At 43.0% G+C, this 10,535-nt stretch overlaps 1 pseudogene; it reads left to right on the plus strand.

Moving 5' to 3' along the window:
* The first annotated feature begins 3,029 nt into the window (after positions 1-3,029).
* LOC129509170 (U4 spliceosomal RNA) lies at positions 3,030-3,142 on the plus strand (annotated as a pseudogene).
* The last annotated feature ends 7,393 nt before the right edge of the window (positions 3,143-10,535 follow it).

Here is a 10,535-nt window from a genome sequence, read left to right on the forward strand (position 1 = left end):
AAGAGATCTCCATTTCCTATGCATGTTCTAGATAAAACATCTTCCTCTTCCCAGCTTCCCAACATTATCCGACTTGTTATATTTGGCAACCTCTACAGAAGGGGAGAGCTAACATAAGTGGAAAAAAACCTGGGCCTCTGTTTGGAATGTCAGGAATTCTGAAAAGGTACCACATACCCAATTTTAACTCTAAAGCCCGTGATGAGAAGTGCCCGGTAAGAAGTGATCATGGGCAAATGTGTGGGCTGGAGAGGAAAAGACTTGAAGCTGCATGAGAATTGCTTTGAATTTTTCTAAGACCTGGGTGTAGAAGAGGACCTAGGCTATTGTGTGTTGTCCCACTGGACCCCTGGGGGAAAGTTAAGGGAGATGAGTTTTAGCTTAATACTTCTTTTTTTTTTAATTTATTTATGATAGCTACAGAGAGAGAGAGAGAGGCAGAGACACAGGCAGAGGGAGAAGCAGGCTCCATGCACCGGGAGCCCGACGTGGGATTTGATCCCGGGTCTCCAGGATCGCGCCCTGGGCCAAAGGCAGGCGCCAAACCGCTGCGCCACCCAGGGATCCCTAGCTTAATACTTAATTAGAGTTGCCCAACTCCCGGACACCTTCTCCTATATGGCTTCTGGACCCTGGATATGACCACAACAAAGCATTATAGTATAATTTATGTTATATAGCAAGTCTTTAAGGTCCAATCCAAGTCCAAGAGTCTAAAATTACATAATCTTCTTTAAAAATGCAAATTATCTTCAAGGTCAAAATTTAGTGAATACAAGTGAAGGCAGAGGCCCTTGATGGAGGTAACCATGCAGAGTAGAGAATCTAAGGCTATCGAAGTTTATATTCCAACTCTGCATCTTTGGAGAAAAGAAGATATGATCATTTCCTTTAAAAGTTAAAATCAGAATTATTATATGATCCAGCAATTCCACTTCTGCATGTATACCCAAAATGATAAAGACAGAAACTCAAAGAGATAGTCACACAACCCTGTCCATAGCAGCATTATTTATAATATCCAATAGATGGAAGCCACCCAAAGCCACCTATAAGCAAAATATGGTCTATACCTACAATGGAATATTATTCAGTCTCAAAAAGGATAAAAATTCTGACACATGCTACAACATGAACAAACCTTGAGAGTGTTATAAGCCAGTCACAAAAAAGACAAATGCTATGTGATCGCACTTACATGAGGTAGCAAGAAGAGTCAAGTTCACAAAGCTGGAAAGTAGAATGATGGTTGTCACTGTTGTTTAATGGGTACAGACTTTCAGTTTCACAGGATGAAAAGAGTTCTGGAGATTGGTTGCACAATAACGTGAGTATACTTAACACTATTGAACTGTGTATTTAAAAAGGTTAAGATGATAATTTTATGTTATGTGTACGTTGCCACAATTTTAAAAAGAAAGAGAAAAAAGAAGTGGTTGTTAGGCATTTGTAGAGCCCTCAGACCCAGGAGCTCTTTTCTCCACAGTCTTGGATGCGAGGATTCTACTCTCTCTATACCCAGAACAAAGGCAGCAAGGAGGATGTGGAGGTAGATACAGTCACTGCTCAGAATCTCTGCCCAGAAACTAGCCCTGCTTTGAGGGAGTCATCATCTCCCTCCTACAAATTGCATTGCCCTGATTCCTGCTGTAGCCCAGTTGGGGAAAATGATTTTACCTGTGATCATTAGTGACATTAATGACATTCACATTAGTGACAGCCAAGACCAGAACCGTCAGAGTTTCAAGAACTGACCCCTCACTCACAGGTAGTTTGGTGGAAGTATTATTTAGCACTGCTAAAGAACTTCATTTTTGCAAAGTGCTTTATGCCCATCTATTATTCATGCAGTAATGAGAATACTTAGATTGCGCCTTTTCTCCAAGGAGCTCAAAGCACTTTGTAAATGTTAACTCATTCACCCCCTATGTCCCAGTGGGACAGACAGAAATCCTCACCCCTTGGCTCTGCACTTGGTAAAGAGTAAGCCCAGCAAAGACAACAGTTGTGATGGAAAGCAGGCTCAGAACCAGGAACCTCCAAGTTCCTGTCCCCTCATTGTCTTCTATCTATCTAAACAGTATTCCTGCTATTGAAACAAAAGCCCTAGAATCCAATGGGATAGTTCTCTGAGGCTGAACAGCATGTATGATGGCAGAGGAAAAGAACTTAATTCGTTAGGAAGGGGAAGAGAAAGGTAATCAGGCTTTCTAGCCATGTAACAGCCAACATTTGCTGAGTGTTCATGATGCACCAGATTCACAACCCCTAAGTCACCCTCTTAAATCTTCATCTTACTCCTGTGGTTGGGTAATGATCATCCCCCTTCTTCATAGAAGGAAACTGGTCTGGGAAAGGTTATGAAGGCTTTCTGAAGGCCACCCTGGACAGTGGCAGGCAGCACTGTGACTAGAATCCAGGTCGAACTCCAGGACTTGTGCTCTAAAGCCACATGTGAAACTCCTTTTTCCCAGTGTGAAGGGATAATCATGCCAGAATCTATTATTCAGTAATGTTACAAAATCCCATCCTTGGAAAAGCTACCTACTGAAGTCAATAAGGAGGGAGAGAGATGAAGGAAGACCTTCCAAAAGGACGTTCTCACCCTTTTCTCTGACATCCCATCACCTGGGACTTGCATCTAGCATAGCATGAGCCATGTCACAAGATAGCTACTCACAAGGTTGTAAGCTCTGTATCTCTGTCATCTTTACATCTCTAGCACTAAGCCCAGTATGCATTTGTGGCAGCAGAGGGAAGACAAGACTTTGAGACAGGCCTTAATGCATATCTGAACCAATTGTTGATGATTTAATGATTTTACATTTTAAGCTATTGATGTGGATCATAAGTTTCATTTTGAAATTTCACTCTCTACCCCCTCATCTTCCACAAATACGGAACAACTGATCAACAGAGAGTACTGAGTACCTGCAGCATGACCGGGATGTGGGGTGTACTAAAGACATCGACGAGGTGGTCTGTCTTTAATCTCCCAGAGTTTATATTCTAGTTAAAGTCATGAAGGTAGCTTTGTGCAGTGGCAGCATCATAGCCAATGAGGTTTATCCGAGGCACGATTATTGCTAATTAAAGTCATGATGGTAACACACAAGAGGCAATTAATGAATGACACAAGTTAAATGTACGTGCTAAACTGTGGTTTAGACCTGAGAGCCTTGGGCAGTTGAGACCAGGGAAGACTTCATGGAGAAAGTGGTACTTGAGCAAGCTATAAGAAGATGGGCAAGCATGGCAGGGAGAATAGAAGACTTTCCCACTGAGAGGACATTTGGAGCTGAGATAGGGCAATGAACGTGAGCTGTGCGCTGGAGGAGGAAGAGCCCATAAGGACCAGGGGCGGTGGGAGGAGGTGGAGGTGGGCATTACAAAGGTTTTTCTCTACCAGTCACAGATGTTTCCAGAATTCCTTGAAAACCAGCCATTGGCATGGAATGTGCAAAAAGCTGTCCAACATTAACCCTGGTTCCAAGGAATCATTTCTCTACCATCTTTGTTCACCTAACAAAAAAAGGAGTAGGGCTTTAAACTGGAGTGTCCTCTTTTAATGAATACCAACTCACGGGGGTTCGTGACTTGAGTCAGAAAACCTGGCAATCCATGAAGGAGCAATGCATTCTGAACAATATTAGAACTTCCTAGTACTGCAGTAATATGAACTTCAACCACTGACTAAAGACTGCTCCATGAATTAGCAGTAGTCATAGAAGTCTAAGAACAAATATCCCAGGTATTTTTAAAAATATTTTATTTATTTATTCATGAGAGACACAGAGAGAGAGAGAGGCAGAGACACAGGCAGAGGGAGAAGCAGGCCCGATGCAGAACTCGATCCCAGGACTCCAGGATCATGCCCTGGGCCAGAGGCAGGCGCTAAACCGTTGAGCCACCCAGGGATCCCCTATCCCAGGTATTAAACGTAACAACTAATGTAATTGTCAAATACAGATGGAAAAACTAAAAAGGGACCCGGGTAGAAAGTGAAAATGCCTGCCATAGTAAAGTCAGCTCGGAAATGAAAACACATTTCCCTTGTTCCTTGTGGCTCCAGCTCCTTATTATGGTGATATTATTATTATTGTACAATCCTCGCTGTTGGCATCAGGATGTCTTCTCTTCACTAAGCTCCATTTCCTTGAGAAGACTGAAAATTTAGCATTCCCTGGTTAAGCTGCAATCTAAACTCCCATATTTTTCTCATTCTGGAGAGCAAATCCATACATAAAGACACATACACACACACACATACACACATGCACCCAAATAGTAGCTGGTTTCATGCATCAGTGCAATCAGTAGATGCCTAGAAGTTGAAGACCTTAGAAACATCTCTGCCCACATCACCTGAAGCAATCTCCCTCACTAGCCTCACGACACCATCTTCAGGGCAGCTTGATGAAAAGGCTCCTGGAGACACACTGAACACCCCCTTGAAGTATTTTTACCTAAAAAAAAAAAAAATCAAATTTGAATCTGATAATACTACTAGATTTTACAACCAATTTATAGAAAATAAATCAGATAAAGAAAACACATAGACAAGATCACAGGGATGCAGCCAAAAAAAATCAAACTGAGAAAAATTCTATAAGAACAAACAACTCGGTTTCTTCAAAAATAAATTATAAGGATAAGAAGAGATGGAAGGGGGATTTATAGATTAAAAGTTAAAAGACAAGCAGTAATTGTGCTCCTTGGTATTTACCCAAAGGAGCTAAAAATTTATGTCCACACAAAAACCTGCATAGAGATGTTTGTAGCTCTGTTCATAACTGCTCAAACTTGGAAGCAATCAAGGTGTCCCTCAATAGGTAAATGGGTGAATAAATTGTGATCCATCCAGACTATGGAATGTTATTCAAGTGCTAAAAAGAAATGAGCTACCAATCCACAAAAAGACATGAAGGGAACTTAAATGCATATTACCAATTGGAAGAAGTGATTCTGAAAAGGCTACATACTGTGACAATGGAATTCAACTCTAGGACATTCCATAAAGTGCAGACCACGGAAACAGTAAAAATAGTGGTTGCCAGGGATTGGGCGAAGGGAATCATGAATAAGAAAGCACAGAGGATGTTTAGAAGAGTGAAACTAGTCTGTTGGATATTATAATGGTGGGTACATGTTGTGATATATTTGTCCAAACCCACAAAACGTACAGCACCAAGAATGAACCTTAATGTAAGCTGTGGTCTTTGGGTGATTATGATGTGTCAGTGTCGGCTCACAGATTGTAACAAATGTCCCACTCTGGTGGGGGGTGTTGATAATGGGGGCAGCTGTGCAGGAGGCAGGGGTCAGGAACGGGCCATATTGGAGATCTCTACATCTTCCTCTCAGTTTTGCTGTGAACTTAAAACTGTTTTAAAAAATAAAGTCTACTTTTCTTAAAAATTATTTTATTTATTTATTCATAGAGACACAGAGAGAGAGAGAGAGGCAGAGACACAGGCAGAGGGAGATGCAGGCTCCATGCAGGGAGCCTGATGTGGGACTCGATCCCGGGTCTCCAGGATCACGCCCGGGACTGAAGGTGGTGCTAAACCCGCTGAGCCACCAGGGCTGCCCTAAAAGTCTACTTTTTTTAAGTTACATCCAGTGCAACATTTAGACTTTATTTGGACATTGATTCAGACCAAAACACACACACACACACACACACACACACACACACACAAACATATATAAAATGTTTGTAAAAATATGGATATACCAAGAAAATTTAAACACTGGATATTTGATGTTATGTTTTCGGTGCAATAAAGGTATTGTGGTTATGTTTTTTTTTTTTTTCTAAAGACTACTTTTGTTTCAGAAATATTTCCTGAACCACAATAGCCAAACTGTGGAAGGAGCCTCAGGGTCCATCGAAAGTTGAATGGATAAAGAAGATGTGGTTTATGTATACACTGGAATATTACTCAGCCATTAGAAACGACAAATACCCACCATTTGCTTCAACGTGGATGGAACTGGAGGGTATTATGCTGAGTGAAGTAAGTCAATCGGAGAAGGACAAACAGTGTATGTTCTCACTCATTTGGGGAATATGAATAATAGTGAAGGGGAATATAAGGGAAGGGAGAAGAAATGTGTGGGAAATATCAGAAAGGGAGACAGAACATAAAGACTCCTAACTCTGGGAAATGAACTAGGGGTGGTGGAGGGGGAGGAGGGCGGGGGGTGGAGGTGAATGGGTGACGGGCACTGAGGGGGACACTTGACGGGATGAGCACTGGGTGTTATTCTGTATGTTGGTAAATTGAACACCAATAAAAATTAATTTATAAAAAAAAGAAAAAAAAAGAAATATTTCCTGAAATAATTACAGACAAAATGCTACCGTGTATTTACTTCAAAAAGCCAGTGGGGCTGGGGGATGAGGAGTAGAGATGAACTAAGACTGGCCTTGAGCCTGGGCAAACGGTACGCCGGGATCCAGTACACTGTATCCTTCACTTTAGTATGTATTGGAAACTTCACATCATAAAGCATATGTTCCTCTCTTCTCTGCTCTCCTATTGCTTTGGTGTTTTACATTTTCATGCTTGATTTTTCTCCCTGCTGTGTGTTCCATGTGTCAGTCCTCTCTCCAGACTACACTGGAAGACAGCAGACTTCCCGCTCTTTCCTCCCACAGGATCCCAGCAGATCTGAGCTCTCCGTTGATCATAGGACTGGCACATGGGCAACAACGCCACTTACCCAGTTGCTGAAGCTGGCCGTGGGATTGACCCCTCACCCAACCTCCTGGTGCCCCTCCAGTTCCCTCCTAATTAGCTCTGCTGTCATCGCCCCACCCCCCCAACCCCCCACCCCCAGCTCAGGCCACTGTTGATCTGGCCAAACCAGCCTCCTGGCTTGCACCCTTCCAATCTGTTCTACACAGACCATCAAGGCATCAATTCTAGGATGTAATTGCGGTCATGTCACTCCTCTGTTTCAGGTAATCTGGGTGGCTGTTCGTTGTCCTCCAGATGATACCCAGTCTCACTCCCTGCCTCAGAGGCCCCTGGTGATGTGGTCCTTCCTTCCTCCCAGGCCTCACCTGCTCCCACTCAATCTAAGCTTTAGCCAGACTGAATATTTTTCAGTCCTTCTCAAGGAACTATGCTGTCTCTCCTACAGCCTTCCAGAGGCCTTTTTGGGGGAGCCTGAAACACTTCCACCACCCACCTCTCCTAACTCAATTGCTGGTCTCAGCTGACACACCACTTTTTCCTGGAAGACTTTCTGGAAAACCCTGCACTGGGTTACATGCGCCTCCACTGTGTTTTCAGAGCACTCTGCATTATAATTTGCTTCCCCTCTGTTTCCTCTTCCCCACAGCCTTTTCACAACCTTTTTAACAACCAAGATCTGATTTCAACTCAGGTCATGATTTCAGGGTCCTGGGATCAAGCCCCATGTTGGGTACCCCCTCAGCAGAGAATCTGAGATTTTTCTCTCCCTCTCCCTCTGCCCTTCCTCCTTCTCATGCTCTCTCTTTCTGTCTCTCTCTCTCTCTCTCTCTCTCAAACAAATATTTTAATAATAATAATAATAATAATAATAATAGGGATGTTGACTTCTCTAAAGTCCTGCCTGGTAGAGAAAGGGAGATAATCAGTGATTTCTCAAGCTGCAACCCTGCCATGAGGATTCTTGGTTAAACAAGACTCTTAAAGGGTGCCTAGGGCAGTGAGTTGTAGGGACCAGGGAAGGCTAGCTGGGGGCGGGGGGCAGAGCCACTGGCTTTTAGTATTTGTTCTGTAACCACTTGGCTGTGTGTCCTATGAGCTTCCATTTCCTTTTACATAAAATACACCACTGGGGCAGTGATTTCTGCACTCTCAGCTTCAACATGCTTTGAATCCATGGACAAATCAGTAGGACAAAGAATCAGATGTCACAAAAAACTTTTAGTGAATGGAAAAAGTTCCCCCATGTCTTGGTTGGATTTCCCCAGAAACAGCCTGGAAGACAAGAATTTGAGTGCAAATACTTTATTTGGGAGATGATTCCAACAAGCACCAGAAGGGAAGTAAGAAAGTAACACAGGGAAGAAAAGGCAGGTAACGGCATGTGAGCCAGCAATCAGGTGACCACTGAGGGGAAGCTCAGTCATGCCAACAGACAGTGTAGAACAGGCCAGAGTTGTCCAGTTTGAGAGACAAGTACTCAGGTACTCAGGACGTTTATATACCTGCTTCCATCAATCGTTGCCTCAAAGCCATACCCAAGGGCATGAAGTCCCCAACACTCCCAGCCTGCAAGGAGAGTCCGTTTTACTGGGAAGTCACTCAGGCTTTCTCTTGGAAGCCTGGACATCCACTAGAACAGTTAGTGTCAAAAGGATATGGGGCAGGACACCAACAGCGACAACCTGGTGACTTAACCGGGTGCATCCTTACCTCTTGCTCTTTGTCCTGCTCTTTCTAAGACAGTCAGAAGCAAATGAAATCAGGTCTCAAGATCTGGCAATAGCTGAAATTATTCATTGTGATTTTTATCGTTCCACCTATGTTTATTTGTGCATTTTTTATTTATATAAGACAAGGGAAACGTGCCGATTCCGCAGCTCCTGGGTGGTGTGGCCTTGAAGGCTATGCCGGAATCTCTTGGAAGTGCCCAGAGCAGCAGTTTCAAATCTTTCTCACCTGAAGAACACTTTGTCATGTTTCTGGGCCCCACTTGTTTGGTTTTTTGTTTTGTTTTGTTTTGTTTTACAGCTTCAGGGAAGGACTCGAATTCCATTCTAATTAGATGTATATAACTTCACCTGTTTTGAATCTACCTACATGCAAATGAGCCCCTGGGAAGGTTCCTTAGGATGGAGAAAGGGGTTTGGATATTGCCTTGGATTTTTTTTTAATCCTACATAGGCATCCTTTTTAACAACAAAGATCAGATTTCCCCCTGAAATATTTTAAAAAATCAGAAATAAAAATCAAATTTCCGTTACATTTCTTTTACTCTCTCTCTTTTTTTTTTAAACTATTGAATTCAGTCCAACAGCTGGTGTTTTGGTTGTGATTTTTTCTGCTGTTGTGATTGTCTCCATGACTCAGATGACCATCCTGGCTGCTTTTTTTCACTCATCAGTGCATCATTTTGGCACTGTGCAGACACAGCTTGAGGCGATTTGGAGGCAGTGACTGGTAACTGCACCAGAAGCAAATCTGCAGATTCTGTCTGGGGCTTGTCTTCGTTTCAAACACAGGTGACTAAATGACACCTGCCTGCCTGTCCCTCCTCCACCGACAACACACACGTTCACTGTCATGGGCTTCAGCCAACTCCATACAGTGCAGTGCTCAAAAGGAACTCATCAGAAGACTTGGAAATGACAGAGCAAACACCAGGAGCTTGTTTCTAATGATATTTTCAATCACCAAGGATTTCTCTCTAAGCCATGTTTGTCTGTTTTTTTCAAATTAATAATAACACTATCCTTCCCCCAAAACGGGGCAAAAAACTCATTGAAAAGGGGTCGATGGTCTGGGATTGAAACTCTGGGAACCTCCCTCCCTCTCTTCCAGTTAATGGGTCAGGCCAGCCAGCCAGTGAACAACATGCTGAGAAGCTAGAAATTTCCCTCTAAAATGATTCGTATGGTTTAAAAATAGAAAGAACAGCAGCGGCTTTTTGTTTGCTTGTTTGTTTGTCTTTCTCAACTGCTGCTCTCACATAACAAGAGGCAGTGGGGACTGAGAAATCAAAGAGAAGGAAAATCCAGAGACTCTCCAAAAGCTTTACTTCTCAAATCAATGGATAAACCAAGACCACATTCTCTTGCTCCATTTCCCTTAGTCACCAACATGGGGCAGAACGGGTGGTGGGAAGAGCATTGTCCCAGTGAGTCTGTGATGGGTTTGGGCTCCAGTTCTGGTTCTCTGTGAAATTGGGCAGGTCTCCTCACTTCCCTGGGCCTCAGTCCCTCACTTCTGATTCCTGCCCTTGCCACCTCAACTACAAATACTGACATGCATTAAGTTGGTCAGAGACTTTAGCAATTCCCAATGCATTCTAAGAAATGGTTGTTTTTAACAACCCACTGTAAGTGCAAAGGGATGAGCAAAGCTGTATAAGAGAAGTATATACAGGTGTATAGGAGGGAAGCACATGCTAAACAAAGTGTCCCCATAGGTAAGACTCCCAATGAGACTATGCAGGTAAGGGAGGATAGGAGGTAGCAGGCAAGGCTGGGATGGCCTTCTGCTCAGAATGCGAATAATTTCCCCTCATTATCTGAGAGCTGAACAGGTGAGCATGTGACTTTGGTCAGAGGCATTTGTCAGCCTTCTATTTCAGGTATATGAAATATCTGAAGATCTCTTTTCATGAAAACATCTAAAATACTGGGTAAATGTAAAAATTACATTTCTAAATGCACTGGTGAACTGGCACAATCATACAAAACACACAAACATCAAAAATAAAGTAAAAGCAAGAATTCCAAGGGGAAATCAGTGGCAGGGCTGCCATGGGGATCACTTCTGAAACCTGAACACCCTGAGTTTCCACTTTGT

Source organism: Nyctereutes procyonoides, unplaced genomic scaffold (genome assembly GCF_905146905.1).
Source record: "Nyctereutes procyonoides isolate TBG_1078 unplaced genomic scaffold, NYPRO_anot_genome, whole genome shotgun sequence".
Lineage (NCBI taxonomy): Eukaryota > Metazoa > Chordata > Mammalia > Carnivora > Canidae > Nyctereutes > Nyctereutes procyonoides.